Raw genomic sequence first — 17,030 nt, forward strand, 5'->3', positions numbered from 1 at the left:
ATTGTTCCCCTTTTCTTGGAGTCTCTCTTTCGGTCTGCCCATCTCTCACCTGTCCATCTGTCCATTTATCTACCCACTCATTCTTCTGACTTGTTCCAAAAAGCATTTCAGGCAGCTTACAGAAGAACACATACCAAATATACAGGTTAGAAAATGGGGCCAAGTTCAAACTGTGAGGCTAGGAGGCAAGCCTGTGTGAGGGTTGCAGCCGTGAGACAAACGCCTCTGCCCTGTGACTTATAAGATCGATAGCAAGAGTGTACCTGATGCTCCCAGCAGACACAGGGAAACAGGGTTTGTGGGAGATGCTCATTGGCTGTGAAATAAATAAGTGGCTCAGGAGAAGCCCAACCTTTCCAGCTACAAAGGCTTAGGAGAATATTTTGAGTGTCTTCCAAAATCAGGGTATTGCATTGTTTATTTTGTCAGAGTTCTATGTATAGTTGGTTACATTCTATACCTGGAAATTTCTGCAAAAGTCCTTACCAAGTGAGTGCCATTGCTCGGGAATGAGGTGGTTCTGCTCATTGACCGGGTTTGGCCAGGAACCGAAAATGACAGCATCAAAGGAGCCTGGGATTTGTCAGTTATGTTTTGTCAGTGCTGTAGATTTCAGGAAATGCTTTCACACTTTCTCTCCATCTGAGGCGGCAGCGTGCTCTCTTAGCAGCATCAGGAGCTCAGAGCCACGGGATGTTGGGGGCTGACTGCACTGCCTTCAAGACAGCCAAGCTAGTCACTGCAGGCGTGGTCCTTTCACGTAGTGCTTTTCATGTTCTTTAGAAGAAGGTTTCAACAAGGAGTTAATTAACTGAGTTAATTAACATTTAATAAATATGAAGCTTTGATGAAAAGACAGTTATAGGCAGAGTATAAGTTGTGAAAACTTTGAAAACCGTTCCATTACTGAAATTTCAGTAGGGAAGATACACAGTTTATCTTATTTATGCCTCTCTTTTAATGTAACAAAGAAACAAGACAGAAAAGGCAGAGGAAGATTTCTGTTATTCCTCTCGGCTTGCAGGTGCCCTCACATCCAGTGGCATCCATCCAGACACCAACACTGACACTGGCCATGCTCAGAACTGCCTCAGCCCTGAAGACACAAGTGACAAATAGAAGGGGGCCGCACCCTGTTACATCAGGTGCTCTCACTTTGTGGGTCCTTCTGTAACTGCAAGGTGTTAATCAGGATCGCCCGTTCTACATTGTGTGGCGCTGCTGCAGTGTCTCCTAGTTATTTGTTTCTGTAAGTACTCGTGTATTATTCTCCAATGTGTGGTACTACACATCTAAAAATGCTTTTTTCAGATGAAAAATAATGTATATTTAATATAATAAGTCTGAAAAAAGGGACAAAAAAGGCTATCCAGGTCCCACTACTCAGAGATAATAATTAACACTTTAACATCTACTTTCTGTTCTTTTCATCAGTGTGTATCAGCTCTGTCATAAAAACTAGTGAGCACTCTGTGCCTGTTTACTGTGTGGAGACCTCCATTTTCCATTCGGCTTATTACATGTTTTTCTACAATATTCTATCTCCCCTGGCATGATTTTTAATGAGCAGTATAGCATTTTGTCTTGTGGAGGCATCGTCCATTTTACTTCGGGCTTCAATAAACTTTTAAATTCCAAGTGTACTTAACTGAAATACTGAAAAGAGAGCTGTGGTGGGACCGAAAGGCCCCTACCTCCCTTCCCCTTATTTCCTGAGTGTAAAAGCTGTTGCCAATGTGGTGTAGATATTTCATGACCTTTATGCCTATGACATATATATATACCCATACATACATACATACATACATACATACATACATACATATAAGAAATCTATGTATATGTGTGTATATATACTTTTTTGAAAAATAAGGCCATACTATATGTTTTCTGCAGCTCGCTTTATTCACTCAGGGGTATATCATAGACGTCCTCCCACTCCAGACTCACCCGGTCCTTTCAGATAGAGTGGAGGGGTCTCCTGATGTGCAGGTGTGGTCTCTTGTGCAAGGACACCTTTGGTGGGAGAGTGCTGTGGACAAGGCCCTGGGCCACGGGGAAACGCTGGCCCCCTCAGTGCCCACAGCTCACCGTGATTTACCGCATTATTGTCTTGATGGTGGACACTTAACTTTTCTCCATTTTCCACTGTCAGAAAGGATGTTTGACTGGCATCTTTCTTTAACAGACATTCCTGTGATCTTGTATGAGCATGCCTTTAGTTAAGTCTTCTGGAAATTTAGTCCCTGGATGTGACATTTACGTTCATCACAGGCTACTTTCAAGTGACTAGAAATTCCTTCTCCAGTGTGGAATGAGAAATGTAGAATTACTTATGTAACCAATTCTCTATCGCTGGATATGATTTCACTTCAGCTTTTCTTCCCACCAGTGTAAACAGTATATCTATTTGAACTGATTTTTTTTCTGAACGAAACGATTCCTAGAAGTGGGGTTGAATCAGTGCGTACACACGTTTTTCAGAGTTTACATATCCATTGACATGTCATCCTCCAAAAAGGTCGCTCACAGTTTTTTCTCCCACAGATTGACACTAGCTACAATATCTTTTAAAAATATTTTCCAATAAGATGAGCAAAAGTGCTTTTTCATTGTTTTAGTTTGCATTTGATGACCAGTGAGGTATTGAGCATTTTTCACTGATTAGCCATCTGACTTTTGAAAAGTGAATGATCCATTTTGTCCTTTGCAGAAATTTAAGTGAGGAAGATTCTTTTTGCTTTGTGACAGCTCTTTGTATGTTATGAACATTAATCCCTTGTCTTCATCAACATATATCACAGAGTTTTTCCTTGTCATTTCTTTCGTTTCATTTTGTTCAGTAGGTTTATTTTTGTTGTGGCTCAAAATATTCTTAAGATAGTAAATGTCTTCCTTTTGTGTTTTATCTTTGTTATTATTCTTAGAAATACTTTCTTATAATGGTATAAATCTCTTATGTAGGTTTATTTAATGTCTAAGATGGAGATGATAATAGTACTTGTTATAGTGAGGAGAAGTTGAATTAATATGAGCAAAGAGTTGTATTTGCTGTTATTAGTATTTTAATATTTACATCACTATCTGTAATTTTTTTTGTGGTCATTATGACAGGAATAGAATTTGTTCTTTCCAGGTGATTCTCTGATTGTCCCAGGACAATTATTGAATTCATACTTTGCTCTTTGATTTGAAATCCCACATGCACAAAATACTTATGTACACTAGAGTCTCTTTTTGAGCTCATGCTTTATTTCTGTCAATCTTACTTCCTTACTCCAGTGCTATATCTTACATATTGTAAAAATTAATTATTATCTGACAGTGCGATTTTTTTTTTGTTCTTTTCTTCCATCCCAAACTTTCTTGGCTATTATTATGACTTTATTATTCCTGAAGAATTCTAAAATATTTTGTTCAAGTTAAAAAAAAAGTCAGATAAGAGTATTCATGGGATTTTTATTAAGTTTTGAATTATTTTTAGGAGAACTTCCATATTTACAAAACTGCTTTCCTCCATGCAATATGTTGATGTCTCAACATTCACACCTCTTATTTACCCCTCAGTACAGTCCTGTAGTTTTCTCCATATACAGCATGGGCATTAATTTTAAGTTTATTCCAGGTTATTGTTTATGTTTTTGCTAATTTTGTAAGTAAGAATTGTTTGCTATTGTATTTTCTGACTGCTTAAAACTGACACGTAGAAAGGCAGATTCGGTTTGTAAATACTCACTATGTAACTTGTCATTTAAAGTTGGAAGTTTTAAGTACTTGTTCCAGAATCCTTTCTATTCTGTTTTTAAAAATTTGTTTCCAGTATTATCAAAATGGTCATAGCTAAGTAGTATAGGTGTGGAGACAGATGGAGAGAGGTAGTGTGGCTCATGTACAAACTGTGAGCACTTTCATGGCTGACTTTAGGCTGGAGAAGCCCCAGAAGAGCCCAGGTTAGACCAGGGGTGGCTTTGTACGCACTTGAAAGCAAGCTTTCCTACCTGTATTGTGAAGACTGGTGGGCGTGGCAGGTAGATGAGCAAGGTCTGATCAAGGTCATTGGCTGCACAGAGCGCTGTGTCTGTGAGAACTGGAGCCCATCGCCATGGGAAATGCTTGGTGCCAGGAACACTGCAGGGGACCTGGGGAGTCTGTGTGTTAAGGATTTTCCAGTCCTGGGAGTGGGAAGATCAGACTCTGCATTCAGATCTGAGTTTGAATTCATCCTCTCTTGTTTACTGGTCCTCTGACTTTTGTCAAGTTATCTACCCTCTTTGAACTCCTATTTTCTTTTCTCTCAAAATAGGAGAATTACGGCCTGCTGCTAGAGTGTTTGATCAGGATAAGTGATTTGTTTCTATAAGATGCCACGTACAGTCACAAGCTCAGTTAGAAATGGGCTGTCACCTCTTCATCTGCAACTCAGTGCTCGACAGGACATCGGGGCAAAGCCAGTCCGTAATTTGTTTGTGATGCAAGTAGGAACAAAATTAATGTCTTGCCTTTCCCTTGCAGTATTCTTACTCCTTTGCTTCATTTACTTCTTTCCTCCTTTCATTTCCCCTCCTCCACCAAAAGATCCTGAGTCTCTCTCAGAACACTAGATTCAAATTACTTTAAAGGGTGTCTCATCCTCATGAAATGACAGTAACTTAAAAAAAATCTGTACAGATCCCAGACGTCATTGTATTTGATTTACACACACACACGCACACCCACCCACACACACAATCAGCCTACCTCCCACTTGCTGAGGGAGAAGGACCAATTTTTCTGAGTTTTCATTCACTGAGCGTGAGAGCAAAGTCTCTTACGCAGAATTTCACCTTGCTTAGTGCATGGTGTTTTTAATTGGATTTCTGCTTTGTGGCCATAGAACTATTCTTATAGAAGAGAGAATGTGGAGACATAGACATTCTGCTGAGATATTGGTGTCAACATATTTGAGTAGGAAAGGACTTAGGACAGCATAGAGTCGTAACTTTTTATGGGTGAGAATTCATGATAGTGTAACTTGGACAAGAACCTAGGTCTTCTGTCTTCGTGTCCACGTGGATGAAGAGGCAACAGGGCGGGAGATGGCAGGGATCCTTCTTGCTTGAGTTCCAGGGTCTTGCTAGTTTTCATTGCTCAGCTGCCTTTAGTTTAGGTCCGTGTGGCCTCTCATGGGAAGGTCACTCTGTCCTGATAGACTGAGTTTCTAATCAGCAAAGAGCCCTGGACCCACTTACATTTCCCAGAATTTTTCTGCTGTCCTGCTGACAGTTTATATAAATGGTACCTAAGAAACTACTGGATATAAAATCCTTATTGTTATCATTTGCCCTGAAGTTCCATAGGAATTGGGTGCTGTCTCAGGCTGTCTAAGGCTAGATCTGAACAAAGATAGGGTGATAAGCTGTGCTGCTGGACCCTCCCCAGTCGAAAGGGATTTCCACCTTAGTTTTTAGAATCAGACAGATGAGTTCAAATCTTGCCTTTACCAGTTATTAGCTTTGTGAACTTGGGGAAGAAACTGTACTTGTTTGTGTCCAATTTTCTTTATCTGTAAATAAGTTCAGTATTTACTTTAGGGTTTTTGTTTTAGAATTGAATGAGCTAATTCCCTCATTTATACCTAAAATACTGATCATGTGGTTCTATGCTGGTGCCTTGGTAGAAGACTACTAAGGGACTCAGCAGTGAAAATGCAGGTGGGAGACCCCTGGATCATAGAGCTTATATTCCAGGATATGCTTGTAAAAGACTGGATGTGCAGTGGATTTTTAGTAAATGTCCATTCCTTTCCTTATCCACATTGATTGTGTATATATCATTGTACAATATATGAACAATTTTTTATTGCAATTTAAATCTGTTTGTAGTATTTAAATTATGCAGCTATAACAAAATACGTGAAATAAAATGATTTGTCTTTTATTTTCTTTTCAATATGCAAAACAAAATAAAATAGAAAAGAAAAAAAGGTTTTGAAAGAGTAGAAATAATTTTATTTCTGTGGAATCAATTCCCTATGTTAGGTTTTTTAGTTGTGTTGTTAAACAGCATATAAAATTGATAGGTTGTGACTTCAGTGTTGATAGCTAGGTGAGTGTAATTTCTTTTTGTGGTTGTCTTTGATGAATTATTTGCACTAGATCATAAATGATGTGCATGTTACATATTGGAAACGAGGAAAGAGTGGAGACATACTACCTCCAATGCAGTCATCTTGTTACCAAGTCGAAACTCGTACTGCTTGCTGCATGACAGGCCAATAAATCGGGAGGTTGAGGTGTTGGAGCAAGGAATAGTGACTTTATTTGAAAAGATGCCAGACCCAGAAGATGGCTGAATGAGATGCTGGAGAACCGTCTCCCCCAAGTCAGAAATCAGTGCGCTTTTATACTAAAAAGGGGCGGGGATGTGGTTGCTTGTTGCAAACTTCTTGCGGTGCGAATTGTTTCTCCTTGGAATTCTTTGTTCTTGCAGCTGTCCATGTGGGTCAAATAATGGTGCCCTTCTAAAACCTCCAAAAAAAACCAAAGATGATTCTCTATTTTGCAACTTGCCATCTCTACATAAGTGCAGAAGAGTTAACATCGTGAAAGATCAGAGCCCGGAGAATAGGCTCTCCTGGATATTTCAGGCTAAAGGCAACTTTCTTTTACAAAAGGTACAGAGCTACCAAGTCTGAGCCTAGAAAACAGCAAAGGTTTAAAGCCAAAGGAACAGATCTAACATGCAGTCAAATTTATTCTTTTCTATTACAATTTCTTTTTCCACCTCATAAATAATTTTAATAAGAAACATGAGCAATTTTTTTTACTTTTGCTTCTTAGTAACGGATAAGTGGGCCAAATACATTTATGAGAGCAGGGATGCTGTGCGGGCATTGGGGTCACAGCAAACTCATGTTGGGGGTGGTCGACTCTGCAAAATGTCTGATGCCCCGTGGGTGTTGGTGAGGGACCACATAACCAGGGGCTCTCTTCAGGAACCAGCATATGGGCATTGACCTCTGGAGACCTCTTTTTCAGCTGCCGGAAATTTTTTCAGATACTGTGACTGAAAAACCACTTCAGCTGGTGATAATTAGGGAATAAAGGAAGAGGAAAAGGGCTTGGATTAGATTAGAAGAAAAGGACAGAATATCAGGGAAACTGGGGGCTTGGCAGTGGGTCCTTGGGAGAGAGGGGAGCAGAGGTGGGGAGGGGCACGGCTCTGGAACCAGCTCCTGCACCTGTCCCAGGGCCCAAGTCACACAGCTTTAAATTGGCCCAGGACGCTCTCCTGTCCAGATGTCACCCTGGGCAGAACTTGAGAATCGAAGCTAAGGGGTGGGCAGCACTCACCTAGGGGTTCACTGAGGACTTCGTTCAAGTCCACGGTGCCTTTTCTGGTCATGTGTCTTCACTTGCCCTTTATCTTAGGATCTGAGGAGCAGGAGAAAGGAACGCAGGGAGAGATCCAGGGAGACATCTGACTGTGTTAAGAGACGACAGTCACAGCCACACGGGGAGCGAGGACACTTGCAGCAAAGTAAAATGACTTCACAACTATTGCATCAGAGCTGCCGTTGTGAGAGAGCCTAAGCCTGTCTCAGAGTGCAGGGGACAAGCAGAAAGGAATGGTAAATTTCCACTGACAGTTGAAATTTTGTTAAATAGCCTGCTACTGTTGCTTGTATCACTTGAAAGAATGCAGGCATACTTCTATGGGCATTTATATGTTCACTCAAACCCACCAGCCACTCTTGCCCCCATCGGGGATGGGCTTTCTCAAGCACAGTGCACCTCCTGCTTGGGTGGGCCACGCTGCGGGTCCTCGCCTGGGGCCGGGATGCTGCAGGGCACTGAGTCCCCGAGGCATGGCTTGCGAGACACGACAGGAACACCTCTGCTCTTGACTGAGGGCCTCCGTTTCCCCCTGCAGTGTAAGAATGCCAGTGACTGAGTTAGAAGCATGCTTCGAAGCTGTCCGTGTCCTTGCCATCCAGAAGCGGAGCCTGGGAGCTTCTGAATTTCTCCAGAATGCGGTTTACATTCACCTTCAACAGGTGAGTGTATGTCCTTTTACAAGTGGAGGAATTACTGCAGTTTTCCTGGAACTTATTCACCACTAGTCCATCTGATTTTTCTGTGCTAGGATTCAATATGGCATGCTAAAAATTCTGGAGTCAGATCTTGAAACCCTGATGAAGAGGATTATTTTATTTCTTTATATGATACTATTTTACTTTCAAAATTCAGAGTTTTCGGTTGTTTCAAAAATTTTTTGGAGGGTTGGAGAAACAAATTTGCTCTTACCATCTTTGTAACCTGTTGCTATATGCCTCTCACCTGTCTTCTGTCACTTGTGAGGCAGTTCCATTTGTGACCCTGTCTGGGTTGTTCATGGTATAAAACATAAAGTCTGTAAAATACAGTCCCTTTTACTCCGAAGACATTCCACAAATACTACTTAAATCTGGGTGTGGTTTTTAGAAGACAGAATCATTAGAACATGTACTTGCAGGTTGCTAGTGCAAAATCCCCAATTCAATAGTCTAGCTCAACATCTAAAATCTTTCTAATCTACCTTGGATTTGTATGGATAATTGAAGCAGTTTGCTAAGAACTCAAGACCAGGGTTAGAATACAGGCTGGTGTAGCTCAGCAGGTCCTCCCAAGCTGATGCTCTGCCAGAAGGCGGGTCCTAGGGGAGAGGGCGTGTCCTCCCCTCCCTGAGCTGACATTTTGATAGCAAAGACCTTCATCAGGTGAAGAACTTGGAGTTTCTTCTAAGAACAGTGGGTTTGAAAACAGTCCTAAAAGCGTGGGAGTGACACAATCTCATTTGTCTCAAGTAGGGGAGAGTGGCTTTGGGGCCACTTGGGAGACTCGTGAGTCCAGGTGGGCAGTGTTGGTGGCTTCCACTTGAGCGGTGGGACGGTCAGCGGGTAAAAGCGAACAGATTGAAGGCATGTTTAGCTGGTAAAAAGGAAAGGATGAATGCTGTCTGTGAAGGTAGGATGGAGTAAGGAACAGGTTTCTGGGTGGATTAATGAGGTAAATTATGGTCCTGCTGTGCTCTGAGGAGGGAAAGCTGCAGAGGGAGCTCTGGGGGAAAACTGATGAGTTCAGCTGTGGGTAAAGTGAAAGGCTGTTCGATGTGTGGTCTGGGAGCTCAGGTGAGAGCCAGTAGTGAGTAGGGGGAGGGGAGAGAGACATTCAAATCAGTTTGTCTTGTGAACATACAAATAAGGATGAGTAATGACACACTTAAAAACTCTATATTCTGTATTTAAAGCCCAGTAACATTTTGCTATATTGACTGCAGATGTTCTTAATTTTTTTAATAGAAATAAAATAAATAGAAACAAAATAGTGGAGTTAATGAACATCTTAGAGTTGATGTGTGTCCTTGTATATATTTTCATACCTCATCTGTTTATAACCATAATCTACAAAAAGTTCGCTTGCTTAGCATAAGAGTTAAACAGAGGGACGTGAGACACAGTGTTGGGGCTTGAAGCTGATCTTCTCGGGCAAATTATGTCACCTCTCTGTGCCTTAGTTGCATCTTCTGTGACTGCCCCCGGACCCCTCATCACAGCTGATTTCCTAGACTAGATGTTGGGAGGGAGGCTGCTGAAGGGAATAAGAAGTGGCAACTTCTAGAGATATTGAAGAGAGAGACAAAAACAGATTAAAGCCAATAAACTGAGTAAAAATACCCTCAAAAGAGAAAGAATCCCACAGTGTTTTGAGCCCCTTAGTGTAAGGGAAACAAAATCACGTGGACCCAAAGCTCTTGAGCATGTGAATATTGTGGGTGGGAGGGTGTCATCAGAAAAGGGTTGAGAAAAGGCCTTTTGGTTTCCCTTGACGTTTCCAGTAAGGATGGGTAGCAGAAGAGAAAACCCCCTTCTTCACAGTGGAAGCTGCTGTTTTGTGCAAAACTGTCCAAAGGTTGGAGACCTGTCATCAGCGGTGCTGGCAAATGAAGAGACTTCGGGATTGGGTGGGGCACTTGCTGCGACTTCCAGGTGACCTGCTGGCTGGGGGCTGTGAGGCCGGCAGTAGGTTTGCAGGGTGACCGGGGCATAATCCCTGGGTCTGAGGCTCCTGGTCTGACTAGCAATCCTGGGCACCCGCAGTCCTAATGGGGCAGCTCGGGATGTGGCCTGGGACACCTGCTGAGCTGAGGGCGAGAAGAGGGCTTTCCTGAGGGGGTGTCATGCGGAGAGTGGGAACATGTTCCTGCAGGGGAGGAAGAGCCTCTGAGCAGGGTGCTGGATGCACAGGCAAGACCAGCCTGAGCACGGAGGCTTCTGGGAGCCAGAAGTCATACAATGGCCCGAACCGCCTTGTTCCTGCGAGACTGCAGGGAAAAGATGCTGAAAATGTAGGCTAGGCTCAGACCCTGTGGTGTTTTATGAGTGACAGTAAAGGACTGGTCAGGCAGGCAGGAGAGAACCCTGTGGGCTTCCCAGCTGGGGTGTCACGCCGGAGGGAGGAGCAGAGTTATAGACTTTGCCACTTATTAGCTGTGTGACTTTGAGCAAGATCACCCCACCTCTCTCTATATATATCTTCATCTGTAAAGTGACAGAGTGACAAGCTCGTGTCATCAGAAGGCTTAGTTTAGCTCTGATCCTCTTTGTCTAGTCCTGTCAGTGCTGCCCTGTGAGGTTCTGCAGCGGCTGCTCTTACCCTGAGATGGGAGAGCGTAGAGGGACATTGTAGTGCCCGAGGACAGGAAGGGGTTGCTTTAAAAGCAGACATGTTGCCGCCTGCAGCTGCAGGCCTGCAGGCAGTTTGGTTGAAGGTCCTGCAGGGGACTTTGGAGGTCTTAGGTTGTGGAGAGTACTTTGGACGCCTTAGCTTCATCTTAAGTCTTGTTTTCCCTTGAGGACCGGATTTACCTTTGCAGATTGATACTGAAGATTTGGGCTTCTAGCAAAGCTGTTTTCAGAGATGGATATGTACGTAAAATATCGTATAAAATAAAATGATTTATTTAACGTGTGGGACTTCGCAGCTGTTGGGAACAGCTTTGTTGTCCTGGTTGTCACGGAGGACACCAAGGTTCAGCAGAGACTGCGGGAGGGCAGGTAGCCTGCAGTGCTGCTGCGGGGTGTTCTCCCGAGTAGAGCACTCTGCTGAGTTGACTCTTCTCTGAGTTTGGTTGCCAGATGAGCAGACAGCAAATTAATGAGTTCTGGTGGGATTGTATAATGACAGGAAGAAAGAGGAAACCGTAGTTTTTCCAGACTAAAACACGCTTTTGTTTCCTGATCCAGTGTGTTCCATTACAGAATTGATGAGTTGTGTCTATTCTGGGACTTCATTGAAATAAACGTTCAGCCTAAATGTTAAGAGTTATGTTTTATTTGGCTGGAGGACTCGAGCAGGGATGGCAAACTCTCAGATCACTCTGAGGGACTGCTCCCAAGAGGTAGGGGAGGAGCTAGGATATATAGAAGTTTTACAAGAAAGACCAGGTAGTTGGAACAATAAAATATTGCTTCTTATCTAAAGAAAACCAGATATCTCAAGATCAAGTATTTAGTGCTTTTCTATGTATGGGAGGAAGCAAACATTTGTGTCATTGAATTCATCCCTTTGGCAAGTACCTAGCTATCTAGGGCCAGTATCCTGTCCTTTCTTACTCTGAGTCCGCTCAGAGGGCACCACTGTGAGTGGCTGAGAGGCTGGGCTGCAGGCATGCACTCGATGGGGGGTGGCAGCAGCCGCTGATGGCTTGGTTTCAGCATTCTTTGTTTACTGACATGGTTGCAGTATTTTCATTCACAGTGCTCCCCCTTGGTCTTAAATTCTGCCAATATTTTGAGAGACATTTCTTGACCAATTTTGTCCCATGGTGCTAGGATGGCTCAATCCTAGTTCAGGTGAAGAATCTTCTGAGTTGCCATTCAAGGTGTTAGTTTTTTATCAGGCCCTGTTGATACTAAAAATTCTCTGGATCACCTGTCTTACTAGTTAGTTATGATCCAGGAAGTGTTTACCCTTCATTGCTCATTCCCATATCTAGAATCACACTATTACAATTACTTTATTCAGGGTTATAAATTTTATCTATTTCTTCAAGATGTTAAGCCATCATCAATTTTGTAGGCCTATTTACACTTTGGGAAATGTAACAGACAATTTTATAAAATAGACAGGATATAAGTAATACAGCTAGTAACGTTAATAAAGTCACGATTAAGAATTTAATAGTCAGGAAGTTGTATTTTGGGGTTAAAATTTTGCTTGTGTTTCTGATTGAGTTTGAGTGATTTATGAGAAAGTTCATATTTACGGTCAGGCTCAGAGCAGGTATTAATTGGTCAGGTGAGGTCTCCCACCTTGTAAGATCAACAGAGGCCTAAAGAGAACTATAATTTCTTTTTAGAATAATGTTTCTGAGGGCTATCTATTTAGAGCCTTGGAGTAGGGAAACCCACCAAGGTAACACAGAAGTACTAGACATAGGTAATTTACCATAAACTTAACAATTGGAGTAGTTCATAATCAAAGGTAGGAGAAATTATCACAGTAATTGTTATGCAGGCCTGGTCCGGTGTCTTGGGTCAGCTGTCTACCTCAGATATCGTCTTCTTCTCATCCTGGCCTTGTAGCTTTTTCTCCATTTGGGCATTGTTTTAAGGTGAGCAGTGCTCTATAGGCCAGTGCATTGCAGGGGCTATTTCTGATAGGAAATGAACCCAAAAGTCCGTTTCCTTCAGCTTTGGTGTGTATGGTCTTTTTAAGAGTACCTGATAAAGGGTCCTTCCATTCAGGTTGGAGACAGTTCTTTAAGTCATGCCTGTTCCAGTTTGTATAATCCCCTGTCTGCAGGTCATGGGGCATTGGATCTTTACCCAAGGATAGATTAGTGAGCTTCAGAAACAAAGCTAGAGTATCCTATTAATAATTCAGTTAAACTGTACAGCAATGTGACATAACAGCAAGGAATGATGTGGGAAGTGTCTTAGTAAATATAGACCTCAATTAACAAAACTAGAATTTAATATCCACTAAAATATAATCTTTTTTCTCTCTAAAGTTACCCTCATTTTTCTCAAATAAAGCCATGTCAAGATTAATTTGTTTACAAGTTGTCTGATTATTTGATCATATAGGCTCTTTTAAATTGGCTGTGTTGGAACTTTTAATTAGGAGTCTCAGGGTAGAATGTTAATAAGGTTTGCTAAGGCCAGGAAAGCCCCGTCAAGGGCTTGTCATTGATTTCTGCCTTACAGATTTAGGTAAATTCTTTTCTCTTTAAAATCCTTAAAATACCTTGAGATTCCTATATCTGTTAGGAGACGATCTTCCTAATTTGTCTGATAGAGCCACTGGGGACCTAAGAGTTTTTAGTCTATTGAGGGATCAGATAGAGAGAAAAGATAAATGTTCCAAGTCTGATTACATAGGTATAATGTATCAAATTGCAGTGAATCATAAATAGCTTAAAGAGAAGAGATTCTTTATGTCTGGGAAACAGGTTAAAAGCCAGTAGTATTAAACAAAATCAAAAATTATAACCATATTCACCAGTTTACTCAGTCCCATGTAACTAATTCTTTTAATCACAGTTTTCATTGGAAATTTAAAATTTCTTACCCAGTTTAGTTCACTGCTATAGTTTGAAATTTATTAGAAATCAGTAAATCTCCTTGAAGAGCAAGCATTTTGCAAAACCATCAGAAGACAACCATTAACTGTCTATAAATGACAAAAGATTTAAAATCATGGTTAAACACCGTTACACTATAATCGATAAAGAAACCTGGTCACTATACCCAGAATTATCACTGGTAACATTTCAGATATACCAGAATTTTAGGGAGTCCATATAATTTCTACAATATCTATATTAATAATATTTTCTCATACAATATAACCTTAGAAGATTTATTATTCATTTGACAATACCGTGTTATTTAACATGCCAAATGAAATTTACTAGATTAAAATCTCTCTTTGGGATGTTTCAGGGGCCCTCTGTAGCATCCCAAACTTAACTGGAGATTAAAAGAACTTTAATTAGAAATTGATACTTGGGGAGCTTGTTAAAAGATTTCAGAACACTTGGTCAGATAAACATATAGATCACTGTAACGTAGTACTAATTCATTAACAAGAAAATGCGTCAAAGGTAATGGCAGAACAGATCAGTTAAGTGGTATAAGAAGTTTTACAATCTGTTACTGAAGGTGGATTAACATTTTAAGAAAAAATTTTCCTCTTAACAGCGAGAAAACCAAATCTAGTGTTGTACCTGCTTACTTCTAAGATTCATTTACTTTGCCCATGTTGATTCTAAACTTAGCCAATTCCGCCCACGTATGAAACTCTTTCCTCAGGGTTTCTCTTCCACAAGCCTTCCATAGCTTTCTATACTCATATTAGTGTGTCCCTTATTTTCTCTTCCATTCAGAAGTAACCAACTTCAGGAGAAATTCACTATTTTTCATTAACAAAATATAATTCCATTCTTATATCTTCCTTTACACATTTATCTTACTTTCCTAGGATACTGAGTTCTTTCCCTTAATAATAGAGACTAATTCAGGGTGGCATCATCCATTTATTAGTATTTCAAAACACCTTTATTTTCTCTGTAAGAGGAAGTTACATGTTAAGTAATTCATATTTCAATCTTATTTTATCTGAAAATGGCATAGCTATTTAATAAACTCCTATCATTTGACTTAATTTAGAACAACTCTAGAATTTAAAGATACCAAACATTTAGAGATTATCTTAAGCATACATTTTAAAAATATATTTTAAAAATTTACCCAAAGCTCTCATCTCATTTGCATTTAATTTACTTAAAATTTTACCACACCACATTACTGTTTTTTTTTCTTCACAAATCTGCAACAGATATAACAGGATCTTATTTGACTTTCATTAAACCTAGGTACAGTAAAGGCATTATACCTAATATTGATGACTTTAAAGATGTCTATATTAATTGGAACATTCTTAAACTAAACAATATCAAATATTATCTTAATATTGAATATTTTCAGTTCACGTGATGCTGAAAGTCAATTTGTTCAGTTTTTATTTTAAAAATACTTAATTTTCAAGCTCTTATTTTTTACGTCAATTAAGCAGATCTCTTTGACTTTGATTTTTTTTTAGCTGTAGAAATATCTCACATCTATAATGTGTACAAAGTCTTATAAACAGACAAAAGCTAGAGATCTCATAGCTTCACTTTAAAACTTACTTATAAGTATAATAATAGTTGGAGTAAAGTGAATTTGCTTGCTCAAATCACTAGGGCTTACTATTTATGAAACAGACATTTAAGATTTCTTGACAAAGTCTGAAGGACACGTCAGAGTTCTGAGTTCTAAAATGCCAAAAATTTCTTGGCCTTAAGTTTTATTTCGTTGAGCTAATTAGGATCAGTCCTAGGTCACTGTTTGCTGTATTTACATTTCTGATCTGCAAGACAAATACACACGCTTCCAATTCCCCAGAGAACTGCTCTGTCACCCAGACCCAATTTTCTCTCCTTAATTGGCATTTTTTTATCAGTGAGAAGAGCTGTAGACAAAGAATTCCGTGTTTTAAAACCTTAAGGTTTACTTTATCATGTTTTCCAAAGCTTGCATAAGGCATTTAGTAAGGTCTCTTTTCCTTGAGTTATAAGTTAAACCCAGGGTAAACGTCTTATTATATTTTTTTATTAGCCACTGAATATTAGTTTTTAGTTTTACGTTATATTGGACGGCTCATGTAACTCTATTGGTTTCTTTTACTTTGTTCAATTAATATTTTCTGAGGGACAGATTTGTGCCCAGAGTTATAAAACCAAGAAGGGGAAGCGTTTTTCCATTGAAACAGATCTATCCCACAACATAATTAAGCAAAACTTTTATATAAAGACCATTTAAATATACCAATTTTACAGACATTTATCTCAATTTTATTAAATCTTATACCTTTAATTTTTATATTTATGTTTTAATCAATAATTCTTATTTCTAGAAGGAGTGCCAGAAGCCCTTTTTTTTTTTTTTTTGTGCATTGTATCTAATTTTATAGAAAAGTCTCTAGGATGCCCAAGTTTCAGCCAAAGATCTTAGACCCTTCTCAATTTTTAATTTGATTAATTGGTCTGTTGTCCCAATCATTGATCAAGTATTTCAGTCTATATATACATATATTTTAAACTGTGGCAAATAAAACGGACTTGTTTGAACTTTAATGTTGGGGGGCAGTAGGTGATCTCTTTGGCCCTTTTTTTTACTTTATGTAGTGTAGTATCAAAACCTTGTACCTAAATCCAAAAATGTCCATTTTATTTATCTCATTCAAAATAACCATATAAAAATATTTATCCACTTGGGATAAGCCCTTTTTTTTTTTTCGACCTTTTAACAATCCTTTTTCCAGTTATTCAACCTAATTAACATTAATTATTCTAAGTTTTTATTAGCATCTCTAGAACCATTTATCGGAAAGGAAAAACACAAATGTAGCTTTTCAAACCAGTTTTATTTTTTTCACTAAGTTCTTAGCTTAACCATTAGATATATTTTTCTACCTTTAAAATTGATTTTAATAGATACCAATAAAACAGTTGTTTATAATGAGATCTCTTTCAACGTTCACCAATTTAAAAGTTTTTCCAAATTAAAGGATCCATCATATGGCCTTCAATTTATATATATATATAAATAATAATATATATATTATTATTATATAATATATATATAATATATATATAGTGATTTTAAACCAATAAGATGAAGAGGCTCTTCCACATGATAGTGGGGGTGTTGCCTAAATAAAATTCAAAGGTTTAGTCTCCAAAAGCTAAAGGCCTTTGTGGTCCAGGCTGATGAAACAAAGTTTAAGATGGCAAAATATCTGACAATTGGTACAAAGAATTGCTTAGAATACCAATTTATTTGCGTGGCCACCATATGTACACAATACTTGAAACTTTTGTATGGCAGAGTCCAAGGTTTCCTTTAAAAAAAAAGTAAACTTATATATACATACATACACACACTTAAAACACCCAGAGAAAGA

At 39.4% G+C, this 17,030-nt stretch overlaps 1 protein-coding gene across 13 annotated transcripts in view; it reads left to right on the plus strand.

Annotated features, from left to right (window-relative positions):
- The window catches only part of LOC141574279 (uncharacterized), a 150,045-nt gene that overhangs the window by 114,134 nt on the left and 18,881 nt on the right, over window positions 1-17,030 (plus strand). For all 13 annotated transcript variants that reach the window (XM_074349048.1, XM_074349021.1, XM_074349022.1 and 10 more), the window contains 4 exons: window positions 1,025-1,249; window positions 6,469-6,652; window positions 7,410-7,609; window positions 7,912-8,035. The gene's annotated coding sequence lies outside the window, so the exon portion shown is untranslated. The remainder of the gene's footprint in view (window positions 1-1,024; window positions 1,250-6,468; window positions 6,653-7,409; window positions 7,610-7,911; window positions 8,036-17,030) is intronic.

This window comes from Camelus bactrianus, chromosome 20 (assembly GCF_048773025.1).
Source record: "Camelus bactrianus isolate YW-2024 breed Bactrian camel chromosome 20, ASM4877302v1, whole genome shotgun sequence".
NCBI classification, from domain to species: Eukaryota; Metazoa; Chordata; class Mammalia; order Artiodactyla; family Camelidae; genus Camelus; species Camelus bactrianus.